Source organism: Saimiri boliviensis, chromosome 6 (assembly GCF_048565385.1).
Source record: "Saimiri boliviensis isolate mSaiBol1 chromosome 6, mSaiBol1.pri, whole genome shotgun sequence".
Classification (NCBI taxonomy): Eukaryota; Metazoa; Chordata; class Mammalia; order Primates; family Cebidae; genus Saimiri; species Saimiri boliviensis.
In genome coordinates this window covers 83014741-83039126 of record NC_133454.1, presented here as the reverse complement: position 1 = coordinate 83039126, position 24386 = coordinate 83014741, and the positions used below count along the sequence as shown (strand labels likewise).

At 43.8% G+C, this 24386-nt stretch overlaps 1 protein-coding gene across 3 annotated transcripts in view; it reads right to left on the bottom strand.

Moving 5' to 3' along the window:
- The window catches only part of BMAL1 (basic helix-loop-helix ARNT like 1), a 111481-nt gene extending 95062 nt beyond the window's left edge, over positions 1-16419 (bottom strand). For all 3 annotated transcript variants that reach the window (XM_074401108.1, XM_039470746.2, XM_039470747.2), the window contains exon 1: positions 16260-16419. The gene's annotated coding sequence lies outside the window, so the exon portion shown is untranslated. The remainder of the gene's footprint in view (positions 1-16259) is intronic.
- Positions 16420-24386: the final 7967 nt, after the last annotated feature.

Here is a 24386-nt window from a genome sequence, read left to right as displayed (position 1 = left end):
AGAGGATGAAAAAGGAACCAGACTTTGCAATCAGGGATGTAGGTTCCTATCCCAACTCTTGCCCTCCCACTCCTTGTCAAATAGGCACCTGTAACCTCCTCTGTAGCTGTTCTTACAATGTGTAATTTTCTTCTTTATTGATTTCCCTGTTAATCCTCTCTCTCTCCCTCTCTCTCTCTCCCCCACTAAAATGTAAGTCCCATGACAGCCAAGGCCAGTCAGCCTTGGTCATCAGCCAGCATCTAGAACACAGGCTGCCTGCCACATTAAAGGAGCTCAACAGATAAAGGCATGCCCTGGGAACTGTCTTCAAAATACCAAGCAGCCATCTTCAAGAGCCACACCTGAGCCTGCCCTGCCAGCTGTGGGCCAACTGCTGCTGGATGGAGATGGCCCAGTGCCTTCCCCCAGGGAAGCTCAGCCAGCTCAGCAGCCCTAGCCCTTCCCTGCAGTCTTGACTGTTTCTCTTCACCCAATCCCAGGAGCACTGCTCAGGTCAATCACTTGAGCAACTACAAAAAGGAAGGGGAAGCTGCACAGGGACAAGAACAGCAATGTGCTCTCTTCAATCTACAAGAACACTGGTGGAAGAAGCCACAGCCAAATCAACAAAGTCGTGAACAAGAACAGAGAATGCTGGAAATGGCAGGGGCCTGAGAGAGCCAAGGAGCAGGTCATGCAATCCCAGGATAAGGGAGTCTGGGGACCCTAAGGTATATATGATAAAGAAAAAACAAAAAACGGTAACACAGTGAGCAAGGAACCCACAAAATTCATTTCCTTAAGTAACTGTAATAAAGGCTAGTCAGATTCCAGGAGGAGAGTTACTCAGGACATCTTTCCTAACACATTGGGAGCCCTTGGCTTGTTTCTTGATTTCCAGGAGGAAAGCATCCTCTTTATAACAAGTTCCGCAATGCCTCAATGAGAAAAGAATCTGGATAGGTCTGAGATAGTGTGACAGTTTATAGTTCAAGCCAGGTTATGAAAAATAAAAATTCTTGATTTGGCTTGAGAGTGTTAATTTGTGGGACTAGTTTTTAACTGGTCTTTCATGATGAGAAAAGTAATTCACACTCACTGTTGAAAAATAGGAAACCACAGAGAAGGAAATGAGAATAAAAGTCACCTCTAATTCCATGAGGTGAGAACTACTGTTAATATTTCAGTGCATTTTCCTTCATCTAAGCATTACGTTTTTAAAAAGTTTAGAGCACACTGTGAATATAATTTCAATTCCTGTTTTTTTTTCCAGTAAAGTCCATCTAAAAACACTCCACAGAGTTCCAAGAAAGAAGTTCTTTCCTTAAAGAATAAACAAATAACAAAATGAATAATACAAACCCTTCATGAAGTTAAAAGAAAAAGAAACAACACTGATTATTCACTGAGCTCCCATTTTCCTACCTAAGGAAGAAAAGTTACTATTGCTAGGCCCAGAAGATAGAAACATTAAGCTCTTTTTCGTATCCTCTTACTTAAGTTACATTTTCAATTAATAGGTATTGTTTTGAATAAGCCACACATTTTTTGCCCCAAATCAACAGAAGCATTTTATAACTGCATCTTACTATTCTGAAGCAAGAAATGAAGTTGTGGTGGCCTTCTAATCAGCCAGTGGACCAAATCATTTAGAAATGATTAGCTCACATTCATGGGCTATACTTCCAGTTCTGCTGTACTCGGTTATCTACACAGAGAAGTGAGCAAATGGCCTTGGCAACGACACACTATGTGTCACATGCTACCCAGTAAGGAGCTGCAGGTGTCTGCCCATGTGTTTGCTGGGTACCTGGTTTTACACAGGCCCAAGGCCTTGGCCAGTGGAGAACAGAACCTTTCTGCCAGGTAACAAAGACTGTCCAGGATTAAGATCTCCTTAGAATAATGCATTTTTCCCAACTCTTAATAGTTGACACTTCATTCAACAAATACACCCATGGCAGGCCCTGGGTTGGGCAGATACCATGCACATCTCCACGGGGCTGCAGTCTGCACAGTACTGCCTCAAACTCTGGTCTCACACTAAGCCTGGGAAGCAGAAAAGGCCATCACTGTTATTGCCATTATCTAGACAATAAAGCAAATATTATAGGAGTATTTTGCCCCAGGTTATGAAATAAAAGGGCTGAATTCAAACCCAGGTCTTCTAACTCCTAGTCTAGTGTTCTTCCTCCTAGTCTAGTGTTCTTCCTACTGATTCAGTCACACTGGTGAATTTCCTTTTACTGACAACCTAATGTCTTTTGAGTATTCACATTCCCTTCAGTGCCTGGGTTCCCCTCACTGCTTAGTTTCAGAGCCAAGAGCTACCCTGACCTCTGGATGGCTGCATATGCCTTGGTTTCTGTGTGCCTGCTTAGATTCTCACCCTTGACTCAGCTATCTTCCCAATTCTACTGACACCAGCTTCAAACTCTACTTATCCCTTCCATCGCCACCACAACACAGCAGACTGCTAGCTCCCCTCATTCATTCTCCTCACCACCCCTAAAAACAGAGATTTTGCCAGATTCCTGGCTTCCCAACTAAAGATATCTCCCAGTTTTCTTTGCAACTATATGTAGTTGCAAGTTCTGGCCACTGGAAAAAAAGAATGTGCTGCTTCCAGGTCTTCCCCTTAAAAATGACTGGATATGTGCCCCCTTGGTTCTTTCCTCTGGGAAATGGTAAGTTTTTAGCTTCAATCAAATGGAAGCCATATGTTAAAGATACTAGGCCTGGACCACTATCTACTCGGGACTGCTACATGACAGAGAAAACTTCTACCTGGTTTCAGCCATTGTGCCTGTGGGTCTCTTTAACAGAGGGACTTGTCTAGTATCCCAAATACAAGAAGCTTGAGTGAGACCGGTCTCCATTCTTCTAGAAGAGCCCCTTGCCACCAATTAAATATTTTAAAGGATTGGGGGAAAAAAATGTTCCATTCAGTTTTATTTCACGGAAAACTTTTGTTTTTCTTTTCTTTTCTTTTCTTTTTTTGGAGATGGAGTCTCGCTCTGTTCTGAGGCAGGAGTGCAGTAGTGCAATCTCGGCTCACCACAACCTCCGTCTCCTGGGTTCGAGCAATTCTCCTGCTTCAGCATCCCAAGTAGCTGGGACTACAGGTGCACACCACCATACATGGCTAATTTTTGTATTTTTAGTAGAGACAGGGTTTCGCCATGTTGGTCAGGCTGGTCTCAAACTCCTGAACTTGTGATCTGCCCGCCTAGCCTCCCAAAGTTCTGGGATTACAGGCGTCAGCCACCATGCCCAGTCTATGGAAAACTTTTAAAATATGAGATTACCAGGATCTCAAAGACAATTTATGCTTAGGTCACAGGAAAAACTGAGAGGACCCAGAAAAGCAAAATCAGCCTCTTGCAGAAACAGTAAGGGAGACAGCTCTAAGTGACAACCACAACCAATGCTCTTCTTTCAGCAGTTCACTCCATTCCTAGGAAAGGCACTGGAAGCTGAAATGATGCAAGCCAAAGCTAATGTCTCCATGGAAACAGTGTTATAATTGAAGCTTGTGTTCCTGACCAAGAACTCGATGGCCAACTTTTTCAAGAAATTACATAAACTCCATGTTTTGTCATATATTAAAGCCTGAGGATTTTTCAAGCTAGAAGGGCTGTTGGACCAACGATACCACACAAAAGATATGTGTATTCTCTATGATACAAAGTAGGTACACATAAATTAAACTCAACACAACAACCAATCATGTGACCTTTTATTTACTCTGATTCAGTGACAGTGTACACAACAAAGAAGTTCACTTTAGTAATTCCTGCTGACTTCAGTGAATCAGAATATTTAAGAACTTCAATAGAGAAAGCAAAGATGAAACTTGAATAGAGAGTAAATTACGTCACAAAAGCATATTTAAGTGCTGCCTCTACCACTGACCAGTTGTAGAACACTGGACAGTTGCTTAAACTCTAAGTAAGTTCCCGGTCCACAAGAGGAGACATTATAACACCTTGTCTCATAGGGTTGTGATGATCACGAAACAAGACATTACATGTAAAAACTGCTTGTCAATTGCACATGAATGTTCTCTGGTATTGTTATCAGAATCACAGCATTTGGAAAGGCTTTTATGGGGTGACATTGATGAGCATCTTCATGAAAACTAAGTAGACTACAAGCTACCAGCCAATCTTTGAAAAACTGACCCAGAGAAGTTTATTTTGGTGTCCTTAAAATTCACCTACATGCATTAGCTGGCAAGAATTAGTCATTCTGCTGCGTTCACCACTGGCATACATTTGCTCATAAGCCAGAGTATCCAGTAGGATGTCCGCCATAGGCTATGAAGGAAAAAGAGCTGTGCAGAGTTGAGTCCCTGTGTGGCAATCCATCCATCAACCAAAAACAGTCAGAAACCTCAAAACCAGGGAAAAGAAGCATTTTGAGATGCCAAGAAAAGAGAGAAAGAAGAATATAGCAGTTATGCATGCAGGCACTGGAATGAGAGTGTTCTGAGTTTGAATCATGGCTTTTCCCCTTAGTATGTATCATCTGAAGCACCTTTGAGTTTCAGTCTAATTAGAAAACAAGGCTGGCATTACTCACCTTACATGCATACTATAAAGACTGAATGAGAAAAGGCACATAAACACTTAGCACCATTGTTGGCATGGTAAGTAGTCAAAGGTTAGACACTGCTATTATTAATAATAATAAATGCACTGTAATGCAGGCAAAAATTTAGATTTGGCAGATCTCCAGTCAAGGCTTTGCAGCCAGGTATTACCTGGACAGCATGCTGGCTCGGCCATGAATCCTCCGGGCTAATCAAAGTTCCTCTGGACCCCTGCCTAATGCCCCAGGACAGGTGAAACATTCAAGAACGCCAGACTGGCCAGGTGGCTAGATTCTGACACTTGATTTTCTGGTTCACAGCTGCCTGTCACTATCCTGAGAGGTGTCTGCATATGACAGATTCATGTGGCTATCCGTAACTAACTTTTCCATCCATGCCTAGGCTTATGGCTCCTGATTTCTGGATGTGAAATGTAATCCTCTTTAAAACATGGCCCTATCCAACAAAGTAGTGCACATCAGCACCCACATGGTGGACAGCGCCACATCCCTAAATGTGCCCTGGAGGTAGGGGAACTTTCTTTTGGTTCTCCTAGGCTATTCCTGTAAGGGCCAACACATCTTCACTATTTATTAAAACTGTACTGCTGCTCCCTGCAGCCAGGAAGAAACTTTATAGATTCAAAATGCCTATTCTTTCCTTGGTTCACTCAAGCATCACACACACACTGAAAAGGGCTCAACAAGAATCATTATACCTGTTCCACAGATAAGGAGTCAGACTCGGTTTGAGATATTAAGTGATTTGCTTTGGCTATATGGTGATTAAGCAGCCTAGAATGCATGTTATCCAACTATTAATCTGGTGCTCTTGCCAGAAAATGTGAGCATTTGTTTTAAAACATTCGACTTCCATAATGGCACTTTCTGTCTGGAGAATTCATTAACTAAGGCATCTTGGTCACAGTACAGTGCAGAATCACACACTTGAAAGCCACTCACACAGGCAGATGTTCACCGCACTCTAGAAATCTAAAGGGTGACTGATAACAGCCATGCTGATTAACATAATTGACAATTAATTCCCAGTTGTGGCTTCCTCTCTCTCCTGCCTGGATTCATCTAGTAGCCGCCTGTCAGGTCTCTGCTGCATTTAGTCCTTCGTTGCTCGAATCCAGCTGGAACACTTACAATGAATTAATGCTTTAGGGGAAAATATTTCATGTCACTAAAATCATAATCATAATAAAATAACTCCAGTAGGTCTCCACTGCCTACCTGTCTCTGACTCACTAGGTAAACTCTGACTTGCCACTTAACCTCACTGAGTTTCCCCAACTGTAAAATCAAAGAGTGGGCTAAACAGAGCCTTGCCCGTTTCCAGCTCATGACTTTAAAACCCTCAATCTCGGGGTCCATTACACTTTCTGGTGGGAAAAAAAACAAAAAAACAAAAACAAAAACAAAACAAACAAACAAACAAACAAACAAACAAAAAACAGAAAAAAAAAAAGAAAGAAAATCCCCAATCAAGCCCAAATCCTGCATCTAGAGACTGCTGGGAGACAGCTACGTCCAGTGGTCCAAAGCTCCCATGGCCTTATTTTAAGCCTGGATCTACCACTCACCAGCTATCACTTTAGGCAAGTAGCTAGATGTCTAAAATGGCTTCAGGTCTGGACCTTCTATGGACCTTCTGGACCTTCCAAACTTAAATTCCCAGTTTCCATTTTAGACAAGTCTGTGAATGCAAACTGGTCATTCCTACTTCTGTGCTTTTAATTATGGTACGTTTCCACCCAGCCACTCCCTGGAAACACCTGTCCTCACCTTGTCTGTGAATCAAAATCCTACTATCCTTAAACGTGAAAACCTGACCAGTTCTATGAGGCGTCCTCCCTTCTACAAAGATCCCTAGTCTCTGACTTTCTGTAGCACTTAAAGTAAGACCCCTTCACTGGCATTATTCATAGCTTTGAATATTTTCCACAAGGCAATGAAACCACAGGCTCCTTGGTCACAACAATAATTTTCGCTCCTGCTTTAGGTCTAGCAACGTACTTGGCATATAGGCTTACAAATATTTGTTGACTGAATAAATAAATGTGTAGTACTATGCCTAAATAAATATGCAACAAGTTTTCTTTTAATTAATGTGGCTCAGCTATAGATTTGTTGTACTTTGGAGCCAACTAAAGGTAACATAAAGATGAACATCAGCAGGGCAGAGACAACCAACATCAGTAAAAGACACTGATAACTGAGCAACCTGAAGAAGAAGAGAAGCACAGATGTCAAAAAGAAATGGTAACCTAAACTCCAAAGTACCTTGCAAGGCCACCTTATATGCCTACACTGTTAGAGAGTGGAGGAAATTAGAGGTTTACTCAAAGCTGAATTTACTTTTTGAATAAATAAACAGGTATTTATTGAGAGACTTTGCTGTACAGACAGTTTTCATTGCTGGGAATATAGCAGAGAACAAAAGAAATGACACTGCCACTGATATTCCAGCATCCAAGAAGGCAGGCTAGGTATAACCTCACCCTCTAGCTCCAAACTGAAGCCCACAAAACAACAACTTCTTGTACCAACTCCTTGCTATGCCTTCAAGCAAGGAAAAAAAGAAACACACCACTCACGACTGACCAAATAGAGGCAGTGCTAAAAGTGCTCTGTCACTCCCTATGAGGCATCCCTTACCCTAGAGTGCACTGAGGAAGTTTGCAGCATGGCACTCTGCACCTAAGTCATTTGAAAACTGCTAGTTGAGCTCTGCCACTAGCGTCACTTAAATATCAAACCTCTCAAATGGCAAATGTGGCTCATGATGTCAAAAACAAAGCTCAGAGGTGGGAAGGGAGGATGGTAGTCGGTTAAAGGATCAGGTACTTTTCACCACTGCAAAACCTTAGGTTCCTTTCTTCTTTGGAGCAAAAACCTCTTCTATCCTCTAAAACCTTGAAACAAATTTCTTCTTCCAGCAGGGTACTGAAAATAGCTTTGCATTTAACATTTAAAGTTGTTTTTGATCCCACACTCTTTCAGCTCTGCTCTCTCCTGCAAACTCATTCCATTCCCTAAGGGCACTTATAAGTATATTTTATAAGCAGGCAAACTAGAGTCACCATTTTTATCCCTAAGAGTTAAAAAGAAAAAACAATTTACATAATTATACGGAAGATAAGTTGGCCAAGAACACAGAAATCTTATCTGGACCAAAAGTTCTAGGACAAAATTTCTCTCAACTCATCAAGAAAGACAGCAGATCGAAATCGAGGTTCATAATGAGAATGTCACTGCAGAGCTCTACACATGGGAACTGCTTGAGTTCCTCATTGCTGATTGCCATATACTTCAAGAAGAAATCAGAGGCAGCCATTTGAGGGCAGGTTTGAACAATGAAATATATCTATGTTTCCCTGCTATGGCAAGAAAACAACAGGATTTTACAGCCAAGAAGAACCTGAGAAATCAAAGTTCAAAGAGGAAGGCAACTCAAAGATTCTCAGCCAGTCAGTGGCTGGGCCAAGACTGCAGCCCAGGCCTCTGTCAGCGCCCAGTCCAGAGTTTTCCCCACTCTCTGCACTACTGTCTCATTTATAACACATAAAACCAAATTTTAAAGGCATAAAGGTAAAAAATCCCTTTCATAAAACTTTAACAGACTGAAAAAACAGCAGGAGAAGTGACTGAGGTAAACGGGTCCTACGAATGCTAACAGCAAATGAGGTACAATGCTACTCAGTGGAGGGTCTAACAGCAGAAGGCTTGATGACCGCTGATACTAAGCAGTACATTTTCAGCTACAGTCGCCACTAAACAGCTTTTGTGGGCTTGCCTAGGAACGAAACACTTATTTAGTTCATTTTTTCCTTTAGAAAAATGTATCCCAAGTTTCCATCCAGTGCCTTACAGACAAACTTTTGAGACAAAACCTGTTTTTAAGATGGCTGTGCACATAAAGCAGGATTCTGAGGTCTATAAAGTTCTGCACTAAACACAATTAAAACCGTAATAGTGAAACATGCTAAGGGTACATTTATAAGAAAACCTTTCAAATCCTTAATTTGTTTATATGCAATACAACGTTTTATTAAAAGCCTTCTGAGCAGGGTATGGTAAATTGCTATTTTATAATATATAGCCAAGGATAAATGCTCTAATTCTGTATGCAAGTATTTACAAGGCCTTTCTAACACTGGTCTCAGGATTAAAGGGAGTATAAAACAGTCAGAAAACATCTTTACACAAGCCGTTCACAATCCAGTCACCTTAGCCTTTACTTTCCTCAAAAATATCAATCACCTTTCAACCCCAGGGCCTTTACACATGCTGTTCTCTCTTCCTGAGATACTTTCCCCCAGATCTTTCTGAAGCTGAGCTCAAATGTCACCTCCTCGGAGAGGTCTCCCCTGTGATCCAGATAATGCACCTCCTTCCCACCATACGTCATCACTACTGCCTTACTCTATTTGCTTGCCATCTAGCACTTGTCACAATGAAGCATGAAAGTGTTTCACTGTTCATCATCTGCCTCCTCTAACTGGGCCCTTGTTTTGTTCACTGCTGTATCTTCAGTGCCCAGAACAGTGCTATGCATCCAATAAACTTCACCAGTGGAGTAAATGAGCGAAACTGGAGAGTGGAAAGTGAGCATGAGATAATTAACCATGAAACAATTCAAAAATGAGAGAACTAGCCATCCTGATTCGTTTGATACGGCAATTTGCTCATTATGACATACCCCTGCTTCTGAACAAACGAATAGTTGACAATCAAGGGTAAAAAGGAGAACACACAAACGGATCAAATGTCATCAGAGGTGCTTCACAAAGACGTGAGATCCAAGGCAGGCAGAGAAGTGAGATCTCCATCCAGTCAGAGGGAGAGTGTGAATGAGGTGGCCTAGGGAGGGCAGGGAAGAGGGAAACAGAACTGAACTTCCGGCACAGGGATGTGGCTGGGAATAGAGGTTGAGTGGGGAAGCAGGGCTGGGGAGGAGGAATAGGACCAGACCCTGGAGAGCCTGGAAGACCGGACACAGGGGTGCCACTGGCACACCCCTGGCAACAGGGCTGTTCTTAGCAGGCAAAGCTGGCCTGTCATATGGGAAGACTGAAAGAAGTCGAGCCGAGCAGAAGACTGGTCAGAAGATGACCAGGGTGGTCTAAGTATGAGGGGGCAAAAGGAGCTTCTTCCCTCTGCTTAGGCATGAGAAAGATGTAAGCGAGCAAGATGTGAAGGCATCCCCCACCCCCCACCGAAAAAAAAAGACAATTTCCAGAGCACCTCACAGTACCACGGCAGATTCAGGCTAACTTCCCATTCATCCTGCTCAGAGTGCACTCAAGAAAGACAGCTCAGGACGAGAGCTCTGAGGGCAGGGCATGTCCTTCAGTGCCTGCCAAATCCAAGGTTAATTATATTTAGGACAGCCTGTGTTTATTATCTTTTTATTCTTTGAAAAAAAAGTGGTATCTAATTTCACTGTGCAGTATATATTTGAACATTATGTAACACATTTTTATGTAACAGGTTCTTGACATAAAACAATGTGTCCCTTACTATCTAAATGTATTCGGGGAACAACTGGAATTAAAAACATATATATATATATATATATATATATATATATATATATATATATACACACACACACACACACACACACACGCACACACCTCAAGGCTGCAGCTATACCAAGGTTGTGGACGTTAGTCTTTGGGGAGAGGAGGACAAAGGTGAGGGACCTTTAAAAGGTCCCCTCCCCAGTGAGGAGCTCTGCAGATGGGTAGATAGGGGTAGGGGGTAGGGTTAGTGAGTTATGTTAGAAGGTTCATATCACACAAGGAGCTACCTGGGGAGGAGCTGGTTGAGCCACAGGGGGCCTGGGTCAGAGCAATGCTGCAGAAAGGCAGGAGGAGGCCAGAGAGACAGCCACACACAACAGGGTGTGAGGAGAATGCTCACAAGCCCTTGGAGCTGCTGCTCAGGTAGCATCCAGATGCACATCCCTTATGCGGAGAGCTTCCGCCAGCCCTGCTCTAAAAGAGATGCATATCCCGTTTGTCAACAATAAGGCTGGTTCCCAACTGCTGTCAGCCTACTGGCTCCTGGCCAGTAGGTGTGGGTGAGTGACGTAAGGGATATAACGGGGTGTTTCCTCCCAGTAGGCATCTACTCAGGTGTTACAGGGCAGGCTCTGGAGTTTACCAGGCACAAATCCTGCCCCAAGTCATAACAGCTCAGTGACCTTGGACAGTTTCTAAAACCACGTCACTTGTAAAATAAGGATACTAGTACCTGCCTCGTGGAGTTGTTATAGGGTTTAAATGAGCTAATAAGCAGAGGTAACTCACATATGTGCTGGCACATAGAAAGTGTTGAATAAATGTTAGCTGCTATTACCATAACAATTTTATTTCTATTTTGCAGACTCAGAGAAGCTAACTAATTTGCCTAGGTCACACATGTCAAAGTGGCTGAAGGAATAAATACATGCCAATATTCAGTATATGCACAAAACCCAGTGGTTAGAGCATTAGCCAAATTTAAATTAGGCAGACCAGCTATCCCCTTTTTTAACCAGACTAGATAAAGATGAGTTTGCACTACTTAAAAGAACAGCACGTACTAAGGTAAAAATCACTCTCCATTACATGCCAGTACTCAACGTTCCCCTGCAGCAAAAATTACTAAACCTTATCCAATCTTATTCTCCCCTGAAGTTAAGTCCGCAGTTCAAACCCGCCTTCCACATAGACCTAAGTACTCACGGCCATGTCTACTTATGGCCCTGTGGCACCCCTTGTCTCTCACCCCCACCTCTCTGCAGTGTGCATCCTCTTCCCTCTACCTGCTCTGTCCCTGAGTGCCCACCCCAACCCATCTCTTCCTCCTCAAGATCTTTAACTAAAATGTGCATAGCCAAAAGGCTCCCTGTGCCTGTCATTTTGGGGAAAGCAAGATAAACTCCTCCCAGAATGCTCAGCCTGAGTGAGCAGGTGAGATATTCTCAGAGACAGCCCAACACAATATGGAATGCAGCAGAACCTAAAAGAATTGAAGAAAAATCAACGAGGACATTGCTGCCAGGTATGGGGAGGAAGGAAAACAAAATGAAGAAATAGTTCTGCAGGACCAAGGCCCCGAACAGTCCCTAAGCCTGACTGGAAAGTCAGGGACACAGCAAGGTCTGGCAGACAGGCAGGCTGAATGTGGAGACCACTGCACACCAGGTCAAGGCACCCCAGCAAGGCAACGAAGAGCAGCAAGACTGACAGCAACATTCACTGAGTGTTTGCGATGTGCCATGAATAGATTGGCACACTTTTTCCAGTGCTTTAACTCATTTAATCCACACCTCAACTCTTTGATGTAGGGGCTGCTATGATCGCAGTTATATAGATGAGGACACCAAGGCATAGAGAGCAAAAGAAACTTGACCACAAGACCACAAGACACATGCCAGTAGGGAATACTTAGCATGTGAAATCTGGCTCCAGAGTGTGTATGCTAAACTACCCAACCTAATTGCCTTTTAGGAAAGCTTCAGGAAATAAGGGATGTAGGCTCCAGTGTGTCATGAGGACTCAATGGGATGGTGCTTGTAAGCAGTCTGCAAACCTGTAACTCCAAGGCCACAAATGCAGGTTACAGGCTGCCATTAATGTCCACAATGGACCTGTTAGCAGAACACAGGAGAGACAGGCCAGGACTAGAGAGGGGATCCTGGGCCACAGGGGACTGTGTGAATAGCAGAGGCTAGGACAGATACTTATCTTTACAGGGGTGCAGGAAGAGAATCAAGAAACCAGCATGACCCAAAGGCTGAAGGAAGAAAGGATTTCAAGGGACGAAAAACAGGTGATGTAAAAGCTTTAAAGGGGCTGAGCCAGGTGGCTCATGACTGCAATCCAAGCTCTTTGGGAGGCTGATGCATGTGGGTCACCCGAGCCCAGGAGTTTGAGACCAGCCTGGGAAGCATGGCAAAACCCCATCTCTACTAAAAATACAAAAATTAGCCAGGTGTGGTGCGCATGCCTATAGTCTCAGCTACTTGGAGGCTGAGGCAGGAGGATCACCTGAGACCTAGAAGGCTGCAGTGTGCCATGACTGTACCACTGCACTCCAGCCTGGGCAAAAGTGACCCTGACTAAAAAGAAAAAAAAACAAACAAACAAACTGCAGAAGGGCCAAGAACAACTACTCAAGAATAAGGATGGGCAGATGGACCCCAGGAACTCAAGACAAAGTTTTGGAGAAAACTTTGAGAAGAAATATAAAGAAGGATGGTAGGGAGAGAAGCCAGAGGGCAGGTGCTAAGAATGGGGCAGGAGATGGGAGAGAGAGGGAGGTGGGCAGGAGGGAGGAAAGAGAGGCATATGGACCTGGGTACCAAGTAAAGACACATGTAGATTGCCTGGTAAACAGCAGGCTCACCACACATCTGTTTTTGCCTCTTCCATCCTTCTTCTCCTAAATCAAGCCTAAGGTTTTCAGGGTGAGGTAGGGGAGACTAATAGCACAAATAATATTCTGGCGACAGAACCCGGGCAGAGGTGAGAAGGAATGGCAGCTGGCACTAAGGAAAGGCTTCCTGTGTGCAGGCATTTTACATGCACCATCTTCCTTAATCCCCACATGGACTCCATGAGGCAGGCACTGCCATTACACCAGGAGGAGAAGCCTAAAGTCAGAGGAGTCAAGCACATGTCCAAGCCCACACGGCCCAAACCCAAGCCATAGGATCTTCTGCCACCAGAGGCCAGACTCTTGTTCATGGGAAGAGGCCAAGAAAAGGGACAGAGGAGAGGTCCACTTGCTTTCTCATCACTGGGAGGAGAGGAGGAGAGGGTGGGGAAAGAGACAGGACATTTTGAGTGGGAAGAAAGAGATGCTGAGGGGCGTTGAGTCAGAGCAGGACTTATTTCATGAGAGGGGAAAGAAAAGATAGGGTGGGTATTTGGGATAAATCTGAGTCTTGTGATAAGGTGACAATGAAAAAAGATGGTGGGGAAGGATAACATGCCTGTGTCCCTAGCTCCCAACAAAACCTCAGGGTCTAGAAAGGATATTTTACTTCCCTGCAAGTGTCTACTTTCATTATCATGATGCTTCCTAAAATCACTGCATATAATCACAGGCAGAAACGGTTTCTTTAACATTGACTTTCTCCTACCACAGTGAGAGTTGATGATAAAATCACAAAGAAAGCTCAAAGATATATTATAACCCTTACACCAAAGAGAGATACTAAATATCTAGTTTTTACCTTTTCATATGCAGTTTTGTTAATACAGCCAAGTCTTTCTATGGTGCTTGTCCATCTTTTAGCATATAAATTCTACAGAGATTGTTGGTGTGAGGGGATAAATCTGAAAACACTGCCACTTCCTTTTCCTGCCCTGTGGCATGCAAACCACTTCTGCAAATAGCAGACAAACTCGTGAGTAATCATCATTTTATAAATCATTTGAAATGGATCCTTTAAAACACCATCTGTTGATCTGCTTAACTTTCCTATGAAAATAGGGCTTCAGCTCAGATACTCTGGAGGTGCCAGGAGGTAAATGCCAACCTGAATTCAAATGTATTAAATATTTAGAGACTTGCAGAATTTTGGAACAGAGGAACCTTTGAGATCCCCTAGTTCAACTGTCTTACTTTCACCAGAGGCAAACAGAACCTAGAAAAATTTAGTAACTTGCCCCAGCTGGAACCACCAAGAAGCCTAAACTAGAACCAGGATGTCCACCTCTTAACTCCCAGGTTAGTGCTTTTCTACCAGACGTGTTCATTCTTCAGAGGGTGGAATAAATAACAAATTTAACTACAGTTTTAACTTACTGTTTTAATTCACTGGTTACATCTACCATCAAAACCAAAATGTTTCTATAGACCCAGCTTCAGATGATACAGACAATTTCAAATCCCGCCCAGGAAATTTCTAAACCTTCCAAATATGATATACAAGCCGTTTTAAAGACTTATCAATAAAGTGATTTGAGTAACAAAACATGGAAAGATTAAATTTTGTATTTTCAAAAATATTTTGGAATTCCATTGACATGAAAATCAAATCTAACATCAGTGAATTTTTTTTTTTTTAAGTCTTGCAAGCACGGAGAGCATATTATTCAAAACTGCTCAGGAGCAGCAATGATTATTTTAAGCTCATGATTCAACGGGTACATTAATTAAAAACTCCACCAACCCAAATTGACAGATCTTGATATCAATGGGACCAGAATAATTAAAATAATAGTTGTCATATAAAAATAGATTAAAGGGGTGAACAACAGCAGATGTCAGAAGGAAAATGACAAGCAAGCAGGTGTCGTGGGAAATGAGATGCATCTAAGGGGCAGCTTTTATGGATCTTTAATAAAACGATGATGCTGGAAATACGGGTATACGGGTAGTGTCAAGAAGAGCTTGTTCACAAATACTGAATCTGATTTGATTTTTGGAAGCTGGGTAATAAAACTTGGCTAATAATTCCTCGCTGAGGAGTAGCGCTGGAGAAAGGGAGAAGAGACCTCAAGCGCCAAAGCGCCAAAACAACGCTGGGTGACCGGGAAGGGGCCGAGGCGGGGAGGGGAGAGGGGTCTCCCACCGGCGGCGATAACTTGACAGCAGGCGTGGTGTCTAACGCACTCCTTCCCTCCCAGCTCCCGCCGGCGCTGCGCTCACCCGCAGCCGGCTCTCGAGACCCCTCGGGATGGCTGACATGCGCCCCACAAGGTCGACGTTCACCTCTACCTTCCTCTTCTACTTCCAAGCAAACCGGGAGCTCTCTGGGACGTCAACACCCGGCAATCGCCAAGCGGGAACCTTTTCTTCCCTGACATCTGTCAAACCCAAAGCGGGAGCCAGGCTCGCTGCGCCCTCCGCGGAGCTCCGGGGCTCCAAGGATGGCCCTCACCCGGGCTCCGGGCGACATCCCCACGCTGACGCGCACCTGCCCGCAGACCCCACGGGGCATCCTCGCGGGCCGCCAGGGAGCTGGACGGCACAAGCTCCACGAAAGTTCCCAGACTAGGGTCGGCTCCGGGCTGGCCGGGGATTCCCGGGTGCAGTGCCAGCCCCGGCGGCGGCCACAGGGCCGAAGGGGCGGGCGGACTCAGGCTCCCCAAGCCCGACGGAGACGTCCTCCCCGCCCCCATCCAGCCTCTCGGGCTCCCGAAAGGGAAGTGAAGCGGGGAGGAAGGGCAAACGCCCTTGTGGGGGCAGCCGCCAGGGATGGTCCCCTCGGGGATCACCGAAGCTCCCGGGGATACATCTAGGAGTCCTCCTCGGCCGAGTCACTGCCCGCAAGTGCAGAGCTGTCCCTTTAAGAGGCAGCTGGCCGCCCCCTCCCCCTCCAGGTAGCGATGCCCGCGGAAGGGCGGTGGGTACTCCGGCGGACACTTTCCCGGCCCCTTTAAGCGCGCCTGCGGCACCTCTGCCCGCCCTAGCCCGCAGCGCCAGCCCCCGAGAGGAGGATGGGGGCGGACGGGCGCGGCGCCTTTAAGGGGCGCAGCCTCCCCGCGGCCCGGGTGGGGGCAGGGAGCGGTCACGGGCCCTTTAAGGCCGGCAGCGGGCACGTCGGGCAGGGTTCTCCGGCGGCCGGGTTGCCCCCGGGGCGGCGGCAGGGGCGCAGTGCCCACGAGGGTGGTAACGGCCCCCGACGGGGTGCGCGGGGCCGCGCCGCTGGCCGGCGCCGGCCTGACACTCACCGTGGCTCGCCGGGAGCGCCCGCGCCCGCGCCCGCACTCGGATCCCGCGGCGGCGGCAGTGGTGAGTCCGGCGCGGGTAAACAGGCACCTCCGTCCCTGACCTACTTTCTGCCTTCCCTAAATGTCGCACCACTAACCTACTTTCCGACCAATCCGCTCCCCGCCGGCCCAGGCCCGGCCCCCCGCCCACCAATCGCTGTGCCCAACCCCCCTTCCCCGCCCACCAATGGAGGAGCCGCGGAGCCCGGATACCTGCCTCTTTCCGCCAGCCAATCCGAGCGCCCGAAGGGAGCCGGTCCCGGCGGCCGCCCCTAGCCAATCAGCGTGTGGCTCGGCGGCCCGCTGGCCAGTTGTGTGGCGGCTAGAAAGGCCGCTGACCAATGGCGAGGCGGCGGGGGCCGGTTTACCTGCTACTTTCCCGCCACCAATCATTTGGGGCACAGGAGCGCACGCCCCGAGGAGAGGACCAATCCGCGTGCGCTCCTTGGGTTTCCTCGCCCCTGCCCTCTCCCTTTCCCCTCAGAGCTCCCACTCGCCGCGGCCACTGCGGTGCCCACGCCGCGCTCCTCGGGGTCGCCCGGGATGTCCCTCTTCTCTGGGTCACCTGCCGGCTGGCATGTGGCCGCCCGCCCTCACCCCTCCTCCTCCTTCCCCTTCTCCACTCGGGGCACTCCGACGGAAAGCAGCAGTTCTGACTGCCCTTCCTCCAGCTCCATCTAGGAAACCAATTTTAGGAACACTGAGTGCCAGATCCTTCCTAAAACCCCTGGTTTGCCAAAGTCCAAACGAGAAAACGAATACTTAGTATTTCTAGAAGGCGTTTCCACCCCGAGGACTGCAAATGTTCTCACGTTCTTTGCGTTCGTCCTGACCTCCAAGTGTCCCACTGGAGCTGTCATTCCCGTCGTTCTAAAGAGAATACTCGAGCGCAGAGCGATTCCATTGCATCTCCTTCCAGTAGCCAGGTTTCGACCGCTTACAGTGGGGCAGACACCAGCCCAGCGGCAGCGCTCTCTGCTGCAAAAAGCTGTCTACGGAGCGAGACGGAAGGAAAGAGTTACAGAAAATAAAAATTTGATAATAACATGCGACTCGGTTGCTGAGAGGACAGAGAAACGGACTGATTTTTGCATCTCAGGCGCTTAGTAGAGGGTTTTTAGCACAAAAAACTCCCGGCCCTTCTAGATGTTAAACTCCCTGAATAGAAGGGCAGCGTCTTCTTTTTCGTTATCCATCATGCCGGCTCCCCTTTAGCGCCTGCCGGCATGGGGTGGAGTAGTGAGGGCAGGGCTGGTACCTAGCAAGTGCACCATAAATATCTGTTGGCTGGATACATGAACAAATGGAATTAAATCAATTGGCCTAATTCTGTTACCCAGACTGGCCCCTGTGACTTTAGAATTCTAGCCTGGTAAGTTCCTTGAACACAAGCACTACGGTTTTTTTTTTTGTTTGTTTGTTTTTTTGTTTTTTGTTTTTAATCTTTGTAACACCATTGCCCATCCCTGGCTCATTGACAGGCACTGAGTGCTCAATATGTGCTTGTGGTCTGAATGCTGACTGTTTTCAAGGTCAACCAACTTCATCAGTAGCTTGATGTTTTTCCTAAGTTTACACACAGATGGAATCTTATTGCTACTTGGTCTTTGCCCGCATTTCATCAGGAGATCACTCTAGGTAAGTGGGACTTAAGCGAAGCACTTGACAAGATATCGTGGACAAGATGAAGAAATATGGACTTGATATCATTAATTGGACTAATAACTGGTTAATTAACCATAACCTAAAGATGCTGATTAATGAGTCCACGGTGACCGAAAGGAAGAGTGCAGGGAATCAACATTCCAGCAGCACCTACTACATACCAGACACTGTGCTAAGTACTTTCCCCACATTTTCTCCCTTAATCTTTATAACCACACTGTGAGGAAGTTTTTATTGCCCCATTTTACAGGTGAAGAAACTGAAACTCAGAATTTAGCCAGCTGGCTGAAGGTCACACAGTAGGTGGCAGAGCCATGATACAAAAACCAGATTTTTTCTTTTTATTTCAAAGCCTGTATACCATACCAGTTCCCCTCAGAAAGACAGAGGCCTCTCTTCTAGGTCCAGACATTGGAACGTTTATCAGTGTCCTGAAGGAAAATCTGGAAGATTTGCACACATGTCCAGATAACACAAAGCAAGGAGGGAAAGATATGCTATTATGTAACACTAGCCACATACAGTATTGGAGCACTGGGCTGACTCTAACAGAAATAAATGTGGAGTCCCACCCTGTGTGAAGCCAGCTGGAGGCAGAGGTGTCTTAGATGCATATAGGAGCAAGATAAAGGGTCTTAGGTGACAAATAATCTGAGTCCATAGTGAATTGTGGCTGCCAAAATAAATAAATGCTCTTGGGGCCAGTTGTGGTGGCTCACGCCTGTAATCCCAGCACTTTGGGAGGCAGAGGCGAGTGGATCACGAGGTCAGGAGTTCGAGACCAGCCTGGCCAACATGGTGAAACCCTGTCTCTACTAAAAATAAATAAATTAATTAAAAAATTAGCCATGGTGGTGCACGCCTGTAATCCCAGCTACTCGGGAGGCTGAAGCAGGAGAATTGCTTGAACCCAGGAGACAGATGTTGGCAGTGAGCCGAGATCGCACCACTGCACTCCATTCTGGGCAACAGAGCAAGACGTTATCTCAAAAAAATAAATAATAAAAATAAATGCTCTTAGGCTGCATCAATGGAAGTCTGATATGTAAAGCAAGATATGTGTCACTGTGCTGCCCAGTGTTGTACCCACATGAAGTGTTGTCTGCAACTAAGACGTTGCAAAAAGAAATTATCTACATGCACAAGTAGAGGGACCAGGATGTAAAGCGGTTAGAAACTATGTCATATGAGGAAATATTGAAAGAAACAGAAGATTTTGCCCCAGGAGTACAAGGTAACTGTCTTAATATATGTGAAGAACTGCCAAATAGAAGAGAAATTAAACTTATTCTTCAGGGCATTAAGCGGCCAAAGGAGAACCTATGAGTAGAAACTCTAGAATGAATTAATAAGAATTTTCTGACAGCTAGAGCCTCCTCTGCCTTGATCAATTAAGTTTCTTGTCACAGAAAATGTCCAAGTGGGAATCGGATTACCATGCAGTGGGAGGGATGAAATAGGTGTCTTTTTGGACTCCATTCCTTTGAGATTCTCATCTTGTACCCTGGCTTTCCTCTTTTAAAGGTTATCATCCTGCCTTATTCTACCTTCAGTGGGCAAGCAACTGTCTTCCCTCACGTGCACCTGTTTTTCCCTATGTAATTACACTTTGTGTTTCTCTCTGTTGGAGATCCCAAACACCTCTTTCCACTACCACCTACCTTCCCTTTTCTACTTTCCACAATACTGAACTTGCCATTCTTAGGGGACTGCTAAGGTCAAAGTGTTGTTCTCAATGTAAATTTTACTGGGCATGAGTAGAATCATGCAGATAAGAGGGAGGTAAGAGAGAGCATTTATTTGCACCTACTGTGTACCAGATGCTTTAAATACATTATTTAATATAATCCTCACATTAACCCTAGCAGTTGACATGCTTGCCCTCCACACTTGCTAGCTGGATGACTTTTGTCAAATTGAGGTACACTCTTTGTACTTCAGTTTCCTCATCTGTAAAAGGGGTATAATCTAGTATCTACTTTACAGGTCTGTTATAAGAGTTTGATGTGATGCTAGATGGAAAGCCCTTAGCACAGTGCCTGGTATACAATTAAGACTCAATTAGGTATCACTCTTAACAATTCGATGAAATAGATATTTCTTGCTCCCATTATACAGATGAAGTTAGTGAGGATAAAGTAGTATTATCCACAGTAGTTTCCCTGAGTCTGATCCAATGATTGGATCCATAAGAATTACCTGGGGAGTTTGTAAAAATACAGAATTCTAAGTCCCACTCTGGAAGATTCTGATTCCATTTCTTTGGGATTTGACATTTGTGAGTGGTTTTATCTGCTAACCAAGGTTGACATCTGGGTGTAAAAAAATGGGAATTTTAAAAATCAGGCATTAATGAGTTAACCAGTGTTTATAGCTTTTTCAGCTGCTTTTGAAAAGACCTTCCTTGGCTCTTTTTTGAATGGGATGGCCATAGCAGCTCAGAATGGGAGAGCAATAATACCTCATTTGGAATGTGTCCTAGACCGTGTAATTAGGCTTTAGACTAGACCTTGCTTGCAGACATGGCCAAGATTCCAAAGATCTTGGTGCTCAGATGTGAAAGGGGCTTTTCCATTTGGCTAGAGGGAGCTAAAGCACCAGTGGCCACATGGCTTCTCAACAGAAGCTCTGAAGAACAGATAGACACTGTCTTTGTAAACCTGGCACCAATTTTATCTTGCTTCACTGGAATGAGCAGCACTAAAATTCACTTTCTGAAGAATATAAAAGAAAGGAAGCATCTATTCTAGTTAATATAGTGAAGTGAAGTGTTCAGGCAAGCCATTTCAGAAATGCATTAACTCAAAAAAATTTACAATATGCTTTTGAAAAAGAAAAGAAGGGATAGATTGGGGGAATTTGATCTAAGATATTATCAAAGTGTACTATTGAACTGTGGTATTAAAATAGCTTGGTATTGGCATAGAAACAGACCAATAGACAAATTAAAAGGCATAAATTCCAGAAACAGACTCAAAGTGTTTGAAAATTGAATCATAAGGTGAAAAAAAGGATTGGGAAAAAGATGGAGGTTTCAATAACTGCTATTGAAACATGTAGCTAGCCATATGGAAACACATAAAACTTGCTCCCTACACTGTACTTACATTAAAACAAAAACCACAGGAATATAGAATTTAAGTACATAGACTCAAACCTATAAAAACACTAGAAAAAAATAGGAGTAAAACGTCTATAATCTTCAAAGGCTCTTCTAAGCATAACACAAAATCCAGAGGCCATGAAAATAAAGGTGGATTTCACACATGCACACACACACACTCTCCATATGAACAAAATAAAGGAACAACTAGCGTGCAGGCCCCACAACACATTATTAATGCGCCATATACAAATTCCATAAAAAGTCAACAGTTGGGGTGGTGAGATGTAAGCAGTGATGTCATTAAAATCTGTTATTGGTAGAAGAATTACTCCTGATAAAGAGCTACTCCTTGTAACATTGTCTTACTTCATTGGCCCTCTCTTTCAGTATTTTAAAAATAAAAGTTGATAATCACCAAGCACAATCTCCAGCACCAAAGCCCGTTCAGATCCTCTGCAGTGAACTCTAGGTCCTTTGCTCACTCACATTAAAGCTACGGACTCAAAATTTACCTAAGGAAAACCCTCATCTTGCTCACAGATGTGTGTGCATTATAAGAATGACTGCTACACAAATCTCTCCTTTCTCTTTGGAAGAACAAGAACATCTATTGCTTTTCTTTTCAGATTATGAAACCAATTCACGTTTGTGGTCAAAAATATTGGAAAGCACAAACATAAAGAAGAAAATAAAAATAATCTATAGTTCTGTTAAGCAGATATAACCCCCATTAAAGTATCAATGTATTTTCTTTGTAACTATATCATATTTTGACCTAATTTTTTTTTTCAAAATTAGGAGACAGAGTCTTGCTATATTTCCCAGGCTGGACTTGAACTTCTAGGCTTGAGTAATCCTCATTCCTCAGCCTCCCAAGTGGCTGAGACTATAGGCATGCCACCACACCCAGCTCTTTTGATCTAATTTTTATCATAGTAAAGTTTTGTCATCTTGCTTTTAAAAAGTTATCACAAGTATTCTCTCTTGTTATTGAGCCTCCTTCTACAACAGACTGTCTAATGACTGCAGCATTTTTATTGTATGGAGAAACTATACCTCATTATGCAAAACTCTCTCATTGAAAACATTCACACTGTTTCTAATGTTTCTTTGTTATACAGATGGCCCTGGGCTCACAATGGTTTCATTTATGATTTTTCAACTTTATGATTGGTTTATTAGGATATTCAATGTATTTTCAGCTTTCAGTATTTTTGTCTTGTCATGGGTTTATTGGGACATAACCCCATCAAAAGTTGAGGCTCATCTGCAAACAGTTTGGAAAAGAACATTCTTTGGGATTTTTAACCTCAGGGCACTCTAGAAGCTAAAGGCTTAATGGGACTGGCCCATAGCTTTCCTAAGCTACTTCATTACCACACTGGGCTTCAAAGAATCAGCTGGTATAGACAAAAAATAAAACTTACATATTTTTTATTATAAAATTTCAATGTTATCTCCTCCTGCTGCTGCTTCTCTCTTTGCCATGAAACTTATTTTAAAGACATGGAAAATTATATGCATTTGAGTTAAATACAAAACCACTAGTGACTACAGCTTGTTAAGTGGTCTCTGGGAAATTTATGAGCCAAAATCTGTGTCATAAATTGATCCATCTAACAAAAGACTGACAATAAAATTTACTGTAAATAAAGCTATCCAACTCTTGAGTATGAATAAAGTCCGTTTAGTTTGGGTTGTATTATTGTTATTATTGTTTTTTTGACTCCTGCACTTCACATACATTTTCTTTTATTCATCTACTGCTAAATCATTTGCACATTTACCCTAGAGCAGGTGATAATAATTCTTAGCCCTTGGAAGATCTGGACAGGTGAGAAAGGTGAAAGTGAAAGTCAACAGCCAAAAAAAAAAAAAAAAAAAAAAGGCAAGAAAGAAAAATTGCACACTGATCACCTCTGCCTGTAAATTTCCCTCATTTCCATTGCCTGTGACCCATGAATCTGGCTCACTCTTGCTTCATTGCTTAAAGGTCACTTCCTCAGGGAAAGCTTCCCTGACCTCCCAGCTATAAAAATCTACCGCAACAACACCTTGTACTTCCTCTTTCAAAGTGCTGTCAGACTTGTAATGTCTTGCCTTCTCATAAACTCTGTGAGGCAGGTGCCACACTTGCATGGTTCACTTGTATATCTCCCATAGCTATCAAAGCAGTAGCGCATTCATGAGAACAAATATTATCTGAACAAAAGAAGAAAAAACAATGAAGAGATGCAAAAGTGAGCTGTACTTCCTGCATGGGCACACATGAAACATCACCTTCCAGAGGTACACATAGGATTTAAGGCACTGGCTTCAATTACCCCCTCATCAGAGAAAACTTCCTACTCCTTCTGAAATATTTTAGCAGCCTCTGCATTTCACCTTTTCATCCTTCTCGAATTTTCCTTACAAAACATATTTATTTGTTGTATGCTTCCCCCAGTAAGGTCTGTGAGGGGAGGGTTATTTTTATTGCCATATCTCTCATACCTAGAATAGTCTCTAGGAGGTAGTAGTTGTGCAATAAATATTAGTTAAATAAATGAATGAATGTGATTCTAGAATGTAGCACATTGAGCCATTTTGGCTTTCTAAATAGTCGCATCAACTTGTAGCAAAAAGCACCACATTCCATAACATAGGGAGAAAAAGAATAAATAATTTTAAAAAATTGTTTTTCTAGTTGAGTTGTTTCTATCATTTCTTAGCCGATTTTTAGAGTTGCCACTATTCAAAATGTTTATGTTTTTTTGCCTCACAGTGAGTTGACAATATGTTCAAATAAAGTATCTCACTGGGTATAAAAAGAAGGAAACTTTTTCATAAGTTACAGTGTGAATGTTGATTTTGTTGTTGTTCAGGAAGTCCAAAGATAAGGACTAGAAAGTTGATTCATTTTGAGAAAACAAGTAGTTATATCAGCTGGATAAAATACAATGCTATCCTTTAAAATGTTAAAAGTGAAGTTAAACCATAAAAATATAGGAAAAAAGCCAAATGATGTCACATGAAAAGTAAGACTCCCATCATATACAAAGTGACTGAACTTTTGTAAATAAGATGTGTACATATGGACAAAGTTATAAGTGTTCTAGCAGTATCTCAATGATTACATTTTATTGAAGAGGTTATGGGATAAACTTTCTGCTAAGTTGTTTATAATAATAAAAATTACTTTAAAAGGAAACCAGGAGATCCAAGTGTCCGAGAACACTTCTTGTGTTTTCTGGCACCACTTCATGTTATTCTGGTTTTCTCTTCTTAGTCACCAGTTATACACCTTCAGATTGTACAGCCTTTGAGATGACTTGCCC